This window comes from Bos indicus, chromosome 5 (genome assembly GCF_029378745.1).
Source record: "Bos indicus isolate NIAB-ARS_2022 breed Sahiwal x Tharparkar chromosome 5, NIAB-ARS_B.indTharparkar_mat_pri_1.0, whole genome shotgun sequence".
In the NCBI taxonomy this organism is placed as follows: Eukaryota; Metazoa; Chordata; class Mammalia; order Artiodactyla; family Bovidae; genus Bos; species Bos indicus.
Window position 1 is genome coordinate 24,548,663 of NC_091764.1, and position 17,184 is coordinate 24,565,846.

At 46.2% G+C, this 17,184-nt stretch overlaps 1 protein-coding gene across 12 annotated transcripts in view; it reads right to left on the bottom strand.

Moving 5' to 3' along the window:
• Positions 1 to 17,184, bottom strand: part of TMCC3 (transmembrane and coiled-coil domain family 3) — a 295,072-nt gene that overhangs the window by 153,999 nt on the left and 123,889 nt on the right. The window contains exon 1 of one of the 12 annotated variants that reach the window (XM_070788954.1): positions 1,726 to 9,529. The exons of the other annotated variants lie outside the window; for them this stretch is intronic. The gene's annotated coding sequence lies outside the window, so the exon portion shown is untranslated. Of the gene's footprint in view, positions 1 to 1,725; positions 9,530 to 17,184 lie in introns of those variants that run through there. 12 annotated transcript variants of the gene reach the window in all.

The window sequence follows — 17,184 nt, forward strand, 5'->3', positions numbered from 1 at the left end:
TGCTGAGGGGCTCCTAGGAAAGACTATTTCACGTTTTAGACAGTTAAGGAAGAGGCAACCCTCCTTTTCCCTTTGGATATTAGCAGATCTGGATGTGATGCCTGGAATCACTGCAGCCATCTTGCTCCTGATCTAAAAATGCAGCCATAGGAGGGCAGAACCATGAGGATCACAGAGGACAGCAGAAGCTTGACACACCACGCTTGCAGACTGCTCCTTCTTCTTATGTAAGACAACAAATTTCCTTATCACTTAAGCCCGTGAGTTGGCCAAAAAGCATCCTAATTACTATACCCCCTTCAACGCTTAGCAAAGTACTTCATAGAGGAAGCTCACACAAACTGAACCTTCAATGCATGCAAATTAGAGTTCTTTCCATTGTAAATAACAACCTAGCTCCTTTTAAAGACAAGTTCAAATTTTCGGGGGAGGGGGAACAGTAACACTAATAAGAAATAATAGTAAACCTCATATTATTTAAGATGAATAGAAAACCAAAGTATTCGATAATTTTTCATTTTTCTCAAAATAAATGTGTTTCAAGATTATCCACTCCTTACAGTTATCCTCCCCTTACTTGAAGCCTTCCTCTCCCTGACTGGCCCTTGGAAGGCAAACTGCATGCAAATGTCTGTATACTCATCAGTCTTACTGGGCATGGTTCCAACTGGCCACCCCACATGAACACAATAAAAGTTAAACATCAATTAAAATTCATGCAATCCATTTAGCTCTCTGAAAAATCACTAAATAACCATACACATTTGGGGCCCAAATTAATCCTAAATTGTTTCCCATCAGTCTTTAGTCATCAAACATACTGGGCCTCATTTTAGACTCTATTAATTGCTCATTCAGCTTTCAGAGTAGGCCATGAAAAATGAACCCAGGATAAAAAATAAAGACGTGGAATGAGATGCCACACTGGGTCAAGTTCAGCTGGCCAGGTAAGTCTTTTAGTGATGGTGGCACTAGGGAAATTCCCCAGGAGGGCAAGCCCTATCCAGGGCTGAGGGGACACGCAAAGGGTTCTCTGATTTATTCATCCGCTGATTTATTCGTCTGCTTTCAACACAGACCTGGATGTCTAACAGGCATCTCACATTTTAACATGTCCAAAGCAGAATGCATAATTTCTCCTCTAAGTCTAGTTCTTATCCCATCTTTTCCATTTCAATAAATGGCACCCAACTACATAAGCCCAAAGTCAGCATCACCCTTGATTTCTTTTTTCTTACCAGCCTGATGCCATCAGCAGTTCTCACTGACTCTGCAACCAAAACCTGTCCATTCCTCCCCATCCCATGCCACCACCTTAATCTGGATCTCTGTCATGTCCTTTTTGAGATTACTGCCACCACCTCCTAAATAGGCTCTCTGTTGTCCCTTCTGTCTCCCAACAACCCATTCTTTTAAAAATTAAATACAATCCCATCGCTCCCCTGCTTAAAACCCTTCAGTAGCTTCCATCTGCATTTTTTTCTATTTAAATTTTTGGCTGGTTTTTTAAATTTCTTGGCCATGCCCCATGGCATGTGAGATCTTAGTTTCCCAACCAGGGATCAAACCAGTGCCCTGCAGTGGAATCTCAGAGTCTTAACTACTGAACCACCAGGGAAGTCCCCCAGATGCATTTTAGAATTAACATCTTTATGAATTTCCTATTGCAGCTATAAAAATTAGCATAATTTGGTGGCTTAGCCCAACACAAATGTACTCTCTTACAGTTCTGGAAATCAGAAGTGTAAAATCAAGGTGTCAGTAGGGCTGGGCTCCTCCTGGAGGCTTCAGAGGAGAATCTGCTCCCATGCCTTTTTTGGCTTCTAGAGCTTCCTACACTCCTCAACTTGTGGCTCCTTCCTCAGCTTCTCTGGTTCTCCTGCCCTCCTCGAACAAGGACCTTTGTGATGACACTGGGCCCACCCCGGTCACTCAGTATGGTAGCCCCATCACAAGATAATTAACTCCATCACATCTGCAGTTTCTTTTACCACGTAAGTGACATTTTTATAGGCTTGGAGACTAGGACACGGATAGTTTAGAAGGGCCCTTCTTCAGCCTATCATAATACAATATTGTAAAGTTTAAAAATAAAATAAAATTAAAAAAAAAATCAAAACCAACACATGGATGGACCTAGAGAGAATCCTACAGAGTGAAGTAAGTCGGAAAGAGAAAACCAAATATCGTATATTAACGCATATGCATGGAATCTAGAAAAATGGTATAGACAATCTTAATTGCAAAGCAGAAACACAGACGTAGAGAACAAATATATGCATGCCCAGGGGGAAAGGGGAAGTGGGAGGAATTGGGAGATCGGGACTGACACATATACACCGCTGACACTATACATAAAATAGCTAACTAGTGAAGATACACTGGACAAGACAGGGAGCTCTAACGGTCGCCTGAGGGGAAGGAAGTCTGAAAGGCGAATGTGTGTGTGGCGGATTGATCTCGCTGTACAGCCGAAACTAACACAGTGTTGTAAAGCAACTACACTCCAATAAAAAGTATTTTAAAAAGCACAACATAAATAAACAGAGCAGCTCCTGACCATAGCTTACCAGCCTGATGTCACCCATGCAACCCAGACCCGATCGCCTCTCTCTCTCTCACTTACATTCTCCTTCCACTCAGGCTCCCGTCACTCTGTCAATGTGCCAAGCTGGCTCTCCCCCTAGAGTCTTTACCCCGCTGTCCTCTCCATCCGGGCCAGTCCTTTCCCAGAAGTCCGCACAGTCGATTCATTCTTAAGAGCTCAAGTGTCATTTCCTCACTTATCACCACCCGAGACCTCCTCCTTGACCTATATCCTCACTGTCAGTAAGTCAACTCAGGGGGAAGATTCTCTGGTTTGCTCACTGTATCACCTAGAACAGTGACTGACATTTGCCGCAACTAAATATTTGTTGAAGGACTAAACTTTATGACTTCAAAACGTTGGTGATTTCCCCATAACATGCCTCCATATCTCATTCTGGTTTTATAATCCACAGACTTACACAAATGCTTTTTCAACTCGCCCACATCTTCATCCTAGATCAGTGCGCAGGATAAGGCTAAACAAGATGAAATGTGATTAAAAACAACTGTAAAGCCTGCAAAATATTGGTGGGGGAGGTGGGAGGTGGAGTGAGGGGACAGGGCTGAAAAAAATGTGAATAACATAACACGGGCTTCCCTTGTAGCTCAGTTGGTAAAGAACCTGCCTACAATGAAGGGGACTTGTTTCCTGGTTTGGGAAGATCCCTTGGAGGAGGAAATGGCAACCCACTCCAGTATTCTTGCCTGGAGAATCGCATGGACAGAGGAGCCTGGCAGGCTATAGTCCAGTCCAGTTGCAAGAGTCGGACACGACATAGCAAGTAAACCACCAACATAACACGGAAAGTAGATTCAGAAGGAAGAATTACAGATGACTCTTAACTCAACATGACTTACCAATAGGACACAGCTACCAAAAACATAACCTTCTGTGCAATGGAGGTTTTCAAGCAAAAAGAAAACTACTTCTTGGACACACTTCATTAACAAAAATAAGAAATTCCCCTGCAGGCAAGTGGTTAAGATTCCATGCTTTCGTTTTCGAGAGTTTAGGTTCAATCCCTGGTTGGGGAAACGAAAATCCCATGAGCCATGCATGGCGCAGCACCCCCTGCCTCACCACTCACAAAAAGCTATCATTTACCAAGGGTACAAAATGAACTAGGCACTGTAATGAAAGCGCCACATGAAATGCCTCATTGAATCCCCAAAACACTGTTATGGAGGAGTGTGTTAGTCCCTCAGTCATGTCCAATTCTTTGCGACCCCATGTACTGTAGCCCACCGGACTCCTCTGTACATGAAATTCTCCAGGCAACAATACTGGAGTGGGTTGCCATTCCCTTCTCCAGGGGATCTTCCTGACTCACGGATTGAACCTGGGTCTCCTGCATTTCAGGCAGATTCTTTACTATCTGAGCCTCCAGGGAAGCACATTATTTATATTTCTCGTTCCACAGATGACAGAAATATAGTTCAAAGGAGTCAGGTAATTTGCTCAAATTTATAGAATTAGCATGTGTTAGAGTCAGGATTCAGGAGTCCAAAGGTCTTTAAAAGTAATGGTCTACTGTACCAGCTTTTACTGACTATGCTGGGCACAGTGAAGGGTTGATAAGAAAGCACTACCTGTTCTTTAGGAGTTGTGGGATTCAGCAATCTGAGCAGCCAGCCCTGTGTAGCCTGGTGAAGCTTATGACCCATAAACTGGAAGGTGAAGTCCTTAATTTATAACTGCAGAATACCTGCATGCTGATTAGCTCCCAAAACACTACCACCTGCCAGTAATTCAGGCTTCACGTTTCAAAAATCATCTGACACTTCCTTCTCCTTCATCTCCATCTCTCATGAATCATAAAGTCCAGCTACCAATTCTACTAATATTTCTGCTTATAATTACTGAGTTTCAAAGAAAAACATCCACTGTTAGAAAGACAGTCTAACACTATAAAAAGATAGATAATAAAAAAAGTAAGTCTCCCTCCCATTATAGACCCCAAGTGCTCTTTTCTGGAGACAACTGTTACTGTTAAAAACACACAAATGGGAAAGGGAGTGATAGGATCAGATGTGGGTCAGCCTGGGTGCAGTGGAGGGAGGGTTAGGGCAAGTGAGGCAAACACCAAGAGGTCAGCATGGAGGATACTGCAATTGCTATGGCGACCCATGATACAATTGTGAAATAGGACCATAGCAACCAGAAGAAAAGACCCTGATGCTGGGAAAGATTGAGGGCAGGAGCAGAAGTGGGTCAAAGAGGATAAATGGTTGGGTGGCATTATCGACTCAATGGACATGAGTTTGAGCAAACTCCAGGAGGCAATGACGGACAGGGAAGCCTGGCGTGCTGCAGTCCATGGGGTCGAAAAGAGTCACAGATGACTTAGCAACTGACCGACAACAAACTTGAAGAATCTGTGGAATATAAGGGGGTTGAGTCATTTAGAGACAGCGGTGCTTGGATTTGGGGATGAAAGACAGTGAAGAGTCTGGGATGACCTGCATGCCTGGCTTGATGATGGTATTGTTTCACTGAGATCAGAGTATGCAGTGAAATCGGAGTATGAAGTTCACAAACACAGCCGTGGATGTGTTTGTGGCAGTTGGGGCATACAGGAGACAGACAGCAGTGGGGGTCTAGAGCTCAAGAGGGCGGTCAGGCTGCAGCACAATGGGGCTGCTGAAGCTGTGCACAGGCTAAGTTCGCAGAGGGGGTGGCCCGAGCAGGGTGAGAGCATCCCCGTCTTGGGATGGGCAGAGGAAGCGGCATCCCGGATGTCGTCACCACTGCATGGACAACAGAAGACACTCCAGACGCCTGTATTTATCTGGAGGTGTATTTTGACGTGTATTCAGTCCTGTTTTGAGCCTCTGTCATTTCATATGCATGTCCTTCTGTCCTGTAACACTTGCCATTCTTTCAAAGGTGGAGATTTGGCATGTTTCAAACATGAGGGATAACACTTTTTAAAAAAATTTTTTTGCATTTTAATATTTTCTTAAATTAGGGTATGTAGCTGCTAGCAGTTGGACTGGGTCTGAGCAATATAACAACTGAGGTGGGGAAGGTTTGAAATGTGCGTGCACTGCTCGCTTTGCTGCCTTGCGTTTCTGCCATAGCCGAGAGAACTACTACCCCAGTCCTGGGCTCAAAATAGGCACATGAATGGGGCAGAATCGCCCCAGCTGATCCACAGACCTGAGAGGGATAAACAAGTGCTTACTGTCTACTAGGTGGCACTGAGGTTTTGTGGTTGTTATGCAACAGATGGTGAGGGACAGGGAGGCCTGGTGTGCCGCATTCCATGGGGTTGCAAAGAGCAGGACACGACTGGGCGACTAAACAACAGCATGCAACGGTTATTCCTTTCCCTTGTGTTGAAGTATCATTTATACACAATGAAATGTTCAGATCTTAAATACACCTTCAGTCTGTATTCACCTGCGGAACCCACACCCCTGGCCATTACCAAGTGATTCGCTGGCCCTTTTGAGTCAATCACCACCTCATGCCCAAAAGCAAACACTGACTTCCTCTAACATCATATCTTAGTTTTAAGACTTCTATCATTACAACCTACTTTGGGGGTAAGTTGATATACAAAAGAGCAGGGATTAGCAAAATCCAGCCCATTATCCATTTCTGTATGCTTCATGAGCTAAGAATGGTTTTTACATTTTTAAACAGCTAACAGAAAAATCTAAAGAGGAGTACTCGTTTGTGACGTGTGAAAATTTTCAAATTTCATCGCCTGTGATAGTTTTTTATTGGCATGCAGCCAGCTCCATTTGTTGATATATCATCTATGGCTGCTTCTGCACTATAGCTGTGGAGATGAAGAGCTGAGATTCAAGAACATATGCCCCAGAAGCCTGAAGTACTTACTACCTGGCCCATCCCCCTCTCTCCATCACACATGTGGATCCAAGTGCTGGCAGAGGGGGACGGGGGCTGGTCAATGCTGAGAACCAGGAGTTCTGAGTGCTGTTCTAATTACCCTCAATCAAGTTATATATAAAAATCATACAGGTTCATGGAGAAGGCAATGGCAACCCACTCCAGTACTCTTGCCTGGAAAATCCATGGACGGAGGAGCCTGGTAGGCTGTAGTCCATGGGGTCGTGAAGAGTCGGACATGACTGAGCGACTTCACTTTCACTTTTCACTTTCCTGCATTGGAGAAGGAAATGGCAACCCACTCCAGTGTTCTTGCCTGGAGAATCCCAGGGACGGGGGAGCCTGGTGGGCTGCCGTCTATGGGGTCACACAGAGTCGGACACGACTGAAGCGACTTAGCAGCAGCAGCAGCAGCAGCAGCATGCATGTTCATGAAAGTCTAAATACTGTCAAAACACACAATGTGGAAAGTAAGAGCCTCTCATAAGCCCAGCTCTAGGGCAGAATACTCTACACTAAGATTTCCAAGCAAACTAAAGCTAAGTTACAACTAATGCATAATCATTATTATCCTGTATCGTTTTCATATGATGGTCACCATCACGAAGATCCATTACTACTGAAACAGGAAGAGTGAAGCTGTGAATAGGAATAGGCCAAAGTCAGATGAAGAGGTAGGATGACTGCCAACATTTCACCTGTGAACTACAAGGGGAGACAGGAAAGAGTCTGATCCCCAGAATCACACTGCATTAAACACCCAAATCCCGCCAGGCCAGTCCATGGGCACATCAGACCTCCAAGGACAAAAGGAGGGGTCCCGAAGGGGGACCAGCCACCACACACTGTGCTGGCTGGGCTTTGCCAGATTACAGGTGTGCATGGCTGCCTTAGAAACAGCCTGAATCTTATCCTAGAATGCAAAGTGTGTTCTCTCCCGGCTAATAAAGTACAGTGCTATTCCTCTGCTGGGAATACCGGTAAGATTTACATTCTGCCTTTAGGAATAACACCATCTGGAGACACCTTTCCAATATATGGCTTTGTTCAATAATTCCAACTCTAGAAGACCATCTCTTCAAGTTTTTCCCAACCACCTCAGCCTTCCTTAATGGAAATATTTCTCTTTTCATTCAGTGATTTCTCCTCTAATTGAGAACCATTTTGATACTCTAGAAGGGATGTGGGATTGGGGGCAGTGACAGATCTGAATATCTGCAGGGCTTTTCTTATGCTGAGTGGCAAACATAAGTCGGGATCAGAGTTCAATTTTGGAGACAACAGGGGAAAAGCTGATGCCATTTCTCATGCCATCCCTTTAAGTGTATCTGCATAAGCATTAAAGTTTATTAAAGGTGATAAAGTATTACTTTAAAGGCTATCAATTTAGTAGCCAACTGTGGATGTTCACATGCTTCTGTTTTTGGGGTGGGGGGTGGTTGTTGAGTATTTCAGGAAACCTATGAATTCTTTGCTCAGAAAAACTCACACGTGCACACCTTCCCTACACACACACACACAAATATTCATGGTGCCTTCAGGCTCCCAGTGCATGGCGAGGGATCCCAAGTTTATAAAACTTAACTACGGGATGGGGGGGGCGGTAAGGGGAGAGTGTACCCCGAGGGGCTGTATTAGAGACAGTCTAAAATGACAGCCTCATCACCTGTGAAGTTTGCCTCAGAGGCAGGGAGATAAAATGAATAAAATAGGCTCTTAATTTGCAGCTCAGCTGGCCTTTGGGGGGAAAAAATGCAAGGGTTTGATTTGAGAGTGACTAAATTGGTATTCGTATGCTCCGTGTGTCTGTGTGTGTAGGTGCATGTAGATGTGGGAGTTTCGTGTGTTCACGTGAGTCCACCCTTGAGGGACGAATCGTCCACTCCTCTATACTGTTCCTCAGTTTAGCAGCTGAGATGAATTCACCCAGGTGAGAGCCAGCTGGTGGGGCCCCAGGCAGCCTGCCCCGGACCGGGGGGCGGGGGGGGACCCTGTTAACCTCTTCCCACCTCCAAGTGTCTATGCTCACGGCCACCATCAAGGTGAGGACACCAGTCCCCATGGGAGCCTTTCTGGCAGCTGTGAACTGTTCCAATTCCTTCTAATCGCAGAGGACTGATCTGCTGCTTACTGCTAAACCGCCTTAAACTACATCCCGCTGTGTGGCCCAAAGGGGATTACCAGCTGTCATGGAGCTTTTATCTTTCCACCTACCCAGCAGCAGACAGGAGAGCTCAAAATGTGACAGAAGTAAGAACTAGGAGTAAAGAAATTCCCAGAGGGGCAAGTCTGTGTCTCTCAGAGGCGCTGAAAGCATCCTACACAAAAGTAAAACATGAATCTTGGGTTTCCTGAATTCTCCTCTGTCTTTTCTTGGCTAAAAGCATGAGACTGATAAGTCAGTGTCTGCCAACTGCGAGCTCTGGCCAGCAAAGAAAATCAGATGGGGGAAAGGCAGGCGCCTGAGCACGGGCTTGCTAGCAGGCAAACACACACAGGCCAGACGTGGGGAGAAAGGAAAGAAAAGGCCACCGCCCTTCCTGAACTTTCAAGGACAGCCCTACAATTGTTTCAAAGGGTGGTCCAGACAACACAGGAACTCCTAAGAGTTCAGCTGAGGGAAGAGCACGTGTGCGCACCACAGGATCATCAGACTGGCTCTGTTTCCATGTCCATGATCACACACAGGTTCTGCTTCCTATGGCAGCAAAGGCTGCGCTGCCTTCAGAACTCTGGGCTGTCTTGCCAGGTCTGGCGTCTATTCCAGGAACCCTTGGGACCAAGAGACTGATCAACAGAGGAAGGGGGAAAAAAAAGAGTGTTTTATTGTGCAAAAGCCCAAGTAACTTTTTTAAAATGTGCGTTGTTTAAAATCTTCCAGTGGATTCCCACTTCCCTGAGGATAATTTCTCAGTTCCCTATGTTGGCCTTTATGTAAGACCATATACGTAGATGCTCCAAACAGGGACACCTTGGAGAATGAAAGACACTGCTATTCCTAACAATGCTGGGACAACTGTCATAAACCAGGACTGTCTACCAAGACACCAGACTCTGGGCATCCTCTGGCTCAGCCCAGGGACCCCCCCTTCCCTCCCACCGCCCACAGGCTTTCTCCCACCTCCTCGCCCTGTTCCACGTGTCTGCAGGTTTCTCACCCACCCCACTCTTGCTCAGCCCTCTCAGGTCTCAGTCTGGAAGGAACATGGACAGGGAGGTCTCCTCTGACCCCTGAGACAAGGTTGGTTCCCTCTCACAGGCTCCCAGGGCACCCAGAACACTGCTCATCACTTCTGCTATCTTCATTTACTGGCTGTGGTTGCCTTCTGCAGCCGCCTCGCTGTTTGGCCTCCAGGTTGGGGCAACTCAGATCCTTGCAGTAGGCCTGATGCAAGGAGGTGTTGGGTTCTTCCGGTCTCACCCACGGCACCTGTTTCAGATGCTTCCCTTAACCACCGTCCCCATACCACGTGAGCTAAAGGCTGTTCCAAGGGCTCTCAGGGCCTTAGGCTGCCTCTGACACACGCTGCTGACATGGACCCACTCAGCACTCTGAGCCCTCCAGAGCAGAGACTGTGATCCAGTCACGCAGGCACAGTGTGCTCCTTGGGGAAGAGGCTGGAAAACGATGAGAGAGCCACGATCCCTGGTCAGAAACCTTGGGCCCAGATGCACTTTGGGCTTCAGAATTTTTCATTTGAAAATGATAGCTTGATGTAATAGCGCCAGTGGAGCTGGGCAGCACCCAGTAATCTGCCACCACTGATATTTCTGCAGCAAAACGTGTGAATATTCACACTGAGCGGCTAAATAAAGCCTCAAAATAACCTCACCCTGACTCCCTTCGGGTCAGGCTTTGCAAGCCACTGAGTTCAGAGCAAGTCAGAATTTTCTGCCCCGGTTATGAAGGAATTTTGGTTGTCAAGAGCTTTTGGGTAAGGAAACATTCAAAGAAATAATAGCTGAGAACTTTCCTGAATTGCTGAAAGTCATTACCTACCTGGTCACAGCAGGTTCTTGAATTTTTGTCTATAAGTATTGAATAAAACTTTTTTAACCACCCCCCCAAAAGTTTTTGGGTATTTTAATCATGGGAAAGGGGCTGTGGACTCGTGACAGCTGACATTTTATTAATACTCATCTTGGTGCTGTTCCAAGTTTCTATACAGTTGTATATAACACAACATATTCTACATATATCTATGGACATGTTATAAATAATATATAGGCTGCATCTATAAAATGTCATTTTGTGCTCAAAACAATCCTATAAAGTAAGTGTTCCTAAAAAAAATAAATAAATCAATCAACTAAGTGTTCCTGCTTTATTGTTCAGATAAGGAAACTGAGGCACAGAGAAGCCACAGGACACACCCAGGGTCAGCAGCAGACTCCAACACCGACACACGCGCCCCAGCTAGTGCTCAGCCACGGCTGAGTAAACGAATCAACAAAGCTCGCGTGTGCATGCAGCAAGGTGCAGGGGAAGCAGCTGAACAGCAAATCTGCCGAGGTGGCCGGGTCAGTTCCCTGGGGCTGTCTGTCTCAAACCTCTTTGATAGGCATTGCTTCTACACAAAGATTCTATCCCATCTTAAATGTTTACAAGCGGCCCAGCCTCCTGGACACAGAGCCTGCCTGGTGCAGGGGTTGGCTCCTGACTCAAATTAGGACCATTAACGACAGTTCCCTGCAACTTGGGAGCTGGCATTACAAAGACATTCTCTTGGACAATGAGACGCACGCATGTTTCAAAGGGATATAGGAAACAACCAGAGACAGCCGAGACATCCAAACCCAGCCTGACATATTCTACTCTGCAGACTATGATTTCTTTTTAAATAAAACACTGGCTGGCACACGGGACCTAGTAGGCCAGTGGGGGCTGCCTCTTGCTGCTGATATGTAACTGATTATTGTCGAGTCATTTGGCAATGATATTCTTCCACCAAGGCTTACCGCGCACTACTACGGGCCAGGCACTCTGCTTAGCAGATAATGTGGTGCGCGCTCTCCCAGGTCATGAGACTATAGTGGAACATCAACAACAAGGTGAGTGTCATGATCCGGGGAATAAATGGGCAGCAGAGAGAATTATCAGCAATGGGTTTAAATCAATTTGTAATTGGACCTGAAGTGGAACAAAAATTAATTATAGTATTTATGAGCTGTTCAAGTTTAATCCAACAAATTTAGATTATAAAACTAAACGCTTGTGAAGGATTACTGACGCAAGCAGTAGAGTTTCGTGCACTGAGTCATTCTAACGCTCCCGTGTCGAGCACAGACCATCTAGACTGACTGTTATCATTAACAGAAGATTAACATGATTTGCATATATATTGTGAACGTCTAATTAAATAGTTCAATAGTGGAAAAACTAATACAATTTGAGAGTATGGTTTCCAGAAAACATTTAGTTCAGCCAATATCTTTTGTCCACTTAAAGCCAGGTTTATCGCCAATGTAAAACTGCATTCTGCAGAAAGCACTTTGCAAAAGTGTTCGGACACCTGCATTTCAAGAGATAAAAGAACAACACTAAAGTGCCTGCAGCTAGAGTAAATATGATTGTGTAGCTCTGGCAACAGAAACATATTTGATGGAACATATGACAGACCCTGTTAGCTGTGATTGCACTTATTCTTTTCTTTCTTGTGAACATGACCCCCATTTTGGTCACTACTCTAACATGCCCTGCTAAATATACTATTTTCCGGCCTCCCTTGAAGTCACAGATGGCCATAGGTCATGGTTCTGGTGAATAAAGTCCAAGTCTGTGTCTGGCTCCTAATAAAAGGAAATAGTTGGCAAAAGGAACCCTTCTCCTACTCGTCTCCTAACCTGGATGTAGACGTGATGCCGGAGCTGCAGCCACCATACTGTCACCATGAGGATGAAAGTAAACATGCCAAGTAGCCCTGATGAGGAATTCAACCAGACTACCTCTAGACTTTATATTATGTGATTAAAAAAAACACACTCTTACTTGTTTTAACCACTGTTCTTTGATATTTCTGTTCTTTGCAACTGAACATTACTAACAGAATAGCCCAAGACAGGAAGTTGTACTGAGAAGTTTGAACCTTGGGTAACCAAGACCGAGAATTCTCTATAATCAGTGACTCAGTGCAGACAGAAGGAAGTAGCCAGTCTGGTACAGAGCAGCATAAAATACTGTTCATCATGGAACCATCAAGTCAGGATGGTGGCAGAGGCTGTTGGCTATTTACTCGACATGTGTCTCTGTCTTCTTTCTCACCAACATATTCTTTTCCAGCCCCAGAGCAAGTCCCATTTGAGTCACCTGGGCAAAACCTAATAAAAGACAGGAAAGTTGGTTTGGGGCTGTGCTCTGCAACTGTGTAGACAGTTAAGCTTCCAGCTTTCACTTTACATAGGAGAGATTTCAATATGAGGTGCAGAAATGTGGTTTACTTCACGGCAAGTGCAATTTACTGTTAGAACCTTCAGGCCATTTTCTCTGTTTTTTGGTAGAAGTAGGTTTCTAGGAGCCTGGTATATTTGATATAAGATTATTACTACTCCTGGACTCAACGGTAGCTGTATAAATACACATGGAAGAGGTAGCTGCACTTCCCTTGAACCTAATGACCTCACCTTTCCCCCTTTTAAATCGAGAAGCAGTCTGTGCTCTTTTACTCACTCTTGTGTTAATGCTTCATTTGTAAATAATAAAACATTATCTATTTATTTATTCTAAAAAAGGAAGGCATGGGGGGAGTCCCAGAGAACAAGGCATACTCAGAAATTCTAAGGCTGGAGAGCACCAGGAGCTAAGGTTTCATATATGGGCAGGCAGGTGTGGGAGAGTTCTGTGTCTCACACATTAAAGACTGACTTTCATTCCAGTGGCAACAAGGAGCCACTGAAGGATTTTAAACAAGGAACTGACATACTCAGATGTCTTCTTTAGAAAGATCACATGGGCTGCACTACAGGGAACAAATTGCAGGTGGCACAAGAGGCCACTTACAAATTAGTAACAAATGATGCAGGCCTGATTACGGCTATGGCAACCGACAGCTCTGAGAGGCATGAAGGGAATGGGCTTGACATCAGCTTGGGTTCATTGGTACCGGACAGGAAAGCATCACAGCGGCTCCCAGATTTGACAGGGGATAGTTGATACCATTCAGAGCCATAGAAAATGCAGGGCGGCAGGTGAATGGTAGATGGCACCCGCACTTCTGTGCATGTGGTGGGGCATCTCCTGGAGATATACCACCAGACGGCAGAACACACGGGTCAAGCCCTCAGATCTGAACAGTAACTAACTGTGCATGCAAACAAAGAGCCATCAAACTGTAGATGAACTGAATCGCGTAAAGACAACGAGTAAAATAGGAAGATGTGTCAGTGAAATCACAGGAAAAAAACAACACTAACAGCAGGGATCTACAAATAAGAGAAGGAAGAGATGGCCAGCAGCCTAGGAAGGGAACCACAGAGGAGGCGGGGCAGGGAGCAGGGGAGCAAGGCGGGGCGCCCAGGGAGGAGCTGGAAGGCCTGAGTGGCCTGCAGGGCCCACCACTGCCGAGAGTGACGCCAGCAAGGCTGCTCCTCCCCAGTACACACGGGCTTTGACCCACGGCCAGTGTGTGTGCGATCCTGCTCCCCCGCCACAGCTACCCGGTCAAGAGGCGATCGTTGCCCCAAGCAGTGTAGAAGCCTGGAGTGCCATCGCCCCGCCGCGGGGACTGTGAAGCCGGCTGAGCGGGGAGGAGAGCAGGAACACAGAGTCCCGGTCCGTGTTCTGATAAATGACTGTTGTGCTAAGGTGAATTCCAGCTGGTTTTTCTTACTTGGAATAATCCCAGTCTATATCCAGTGAGAGACGCAGAAATACAAATGGCTGTATCGCCTGACAGAGTGAACTACATGCTTGATGGAGACGGAAGAGGCTGCCGTGCAAGTTCCAGAGCAGGCGAGATGAACTGGGGCTGGGTTTAGGGAATGCTTCCAGAAGGGAGGTGGCATCTGGGCTGGCACTTGAAACATTAGGAGGCTTTTCAGGGGGAAAGAAGGGAAAGAGTGCGCTCTAGCTGAAGGAGGAGCACCAGCAAATGCAGAGAAGCAGGAAATAAATGGAGCGTTAAGGCAAATGCAGGGGATGGCCATGCCCCCGCCAGTCTCCTGGTCTGATTAACTCTGGCGCTGGCACACCCTTCAGGAGCCTGCAAAGCCTTCCTGTCCTCCCTCAGCAGCCTGCCCAGCCCATCTCAGCCCTTCCCACGCTGTCTCGGAAGTCAGCTTGTGTGCGTCTGCGTCCCTCTCCAGGCTGGAGGCACGCATCCTTTTACTTCCGTCCGTCCGGGGCCTGGCACAGAGCCTGGCACGAGTGGGGGTTGAGGGCAGACCTGAGCATCTCCAGTAACCTCTGCTCAACCAGTGCACTTGGAGGAGGTGGGCAGCATGAAAGTCTGAGAAGGGACCCTGGGGTCTGGTAGCAGGGAGGCTGCTCGTCAAGACTGGCTTGGATGAATGTGGGTGTAGGAACATTAAAACAACTTAAGTTTCCTTTTTTTTTTTTAGTGTGGTAAAATGTATAGAATATAAAATTAGCCATTTGAGTGTCCAGTTCAGTGGCATGGAGTGCATTTATATCGCTGTGCAAACGTCACCACTATCAATTCCCAGAACTTTTCATCTTCCCAGACTGAACCTCTGTACCCATTAAACACTTAAGTCCCATCCCAGCTCCTCTCACCCACCTGTAACCACCACACCACCTCCTGTCTCCATCTATTCTATTCCTCTAGGTACCTCAGTAAATAGCATTTGACCTTTTCGAAACAATTTAGGTTTAATCGTGCTTTAAACTGCAAACATTTACCAAGTGTTAGCACTTCCTCCTCCTGAGGCGGGCAGGGTAGGACTATAGGTCTGGCTTTGGAGGCTGATGAAGCTGGGGCTCAGGAAAGTTAAATGATTCACCCAAACCTCAGCTTTAAGGGGTCATAAGTGGCCCATGTTCCCCAAACTGCCAGGCTCAGCTAACCCTCTCAACACACTCCATGGAGGCCCCTTCAAAATCTGGACCGCTGGAGGGCCATTACCTCAACGCACACCCCACATATCAGCTGGTCTCCCTTGCCTTGGCCCAAAGGTGGGTGGTTTGGGCACTTCACTAAAGATTAGCAATCAGAACAGGAAATGGCCAATTTAGTAGGGCAGGGACAACAAGGATTTAACCTTAGGCCCGGGTGTGTCTTTCCAAGGTCGGATGCTCCCTGCTTAGGAGGGAGACTCGCTCAGAGAGGTCAAAGCCATTGCCAGCATGAATTATTCATCTGTACACTTGTTTGGAGTCCACCTGAATAGGCAACACAGTACAGTCATAGCAGAAATGTGCTAAATGATTAACCCTCCTCCTGCCAGAGTCCCTGGCTGCTGGGCTGGTTGTCTTTCTACTGAACATCCGGAGAAAGGTCCTGCTTTCCATATTCAGGTCAAAAGGTTCGCTTGATTTTGTTTTCTGCAGTCATTAGTCAACACTAATGAACTATCGGTGGTGGTTTGGTTGATAAGTCGTGTCTGGCTGTTTGCAAATCCATGGACTGTAGCCTGCCAGGCTCCTCTGTCCATGGGATTCTCCAGGCAAGAATACTGGAGTGGTTGCCATTTCCTTCTCCAGGGGATCTTCCAGACACAGAAGTTGAACCTGGGTCTCCTGCATTGCAGGCAGATTCTTTACCAACTAAGCTACAAGGGAAGATCCTAATGACTATTTGCAGACTGCCAAAGGACTCATTGGAAAAGACCTGATGCTGGGAAAGATTGAAGGCAGGAGGAGAAGGGGACGACAGAGGATGAGATGGTTCGATGGTATCAGTGACTCGATGGACGTGAGTTTGAGCAGGCTCCAGGAGTTGGTGATGGACAGGGAAGCCCGGCATGCTACAGTCCATAGGGTCACAAAGAGTGACTGAATTGAACTGAACTCAAAGGATGCAGGGTTTCTTTAAATTAGTTTGTTTGCTGGAATTAGAAATGGTTCAAACTGTGCATTCATTATCTTCTAAATCAATGTAGAAAGCTCTTAGTGAGCCTAAAGATAATGAGGCTCATTCATTCCATTCTCATCGATACCAACTAAAATAATCTATCGGGTGTTTGTGTGTGCATACATAGGATCTAACATTAAAATCTGAAGACAATCCTTTAAAGATGCTCGTACTTTTTATTTGCCTGTAAATTTACCTGAAGGATAAAATCAAAAGCTAATTAGTTTGATCCCATGTGGCTCCGTTGTGCTTAAGCCTTAAGGAAGATTATGTCTTAGAATTTAAGAATTTCCCTTTGGGCTGGTTGAAAGATGGAAATCCTGTCTCACCTTAAGACTCTGTAAGTGAACCAGAGTGGCTGGGAGACAGATATGGAGGAGGAACCAAGGAGGCTGAAGCAGGAAGACCTAGATTCACAAGCTGCCTCCCACTTATGACACAGTGCTCTGCTGCTGCTGCTGCTAAGTCGCATCAGTCTGTCCGACTCTGTGCGACCCCATAGATGGCAGCCCACCAGGCTCCCCCATCCCTGGGATTCTCCAGGCAAGAACACTGGTGTGGGTTGCCATTTCGTTCTCCAGTGCATGAAAGTGAAAAGTGAAAGTGAAGTCGCTCAGTCGTGTCCGACTCTTCGAAACCCCACGGACTGCAGCCCACCAGGCTCCTGCACCCATGGGATTTTCCAGGCAAGAGTACTGGAGTGGGGTG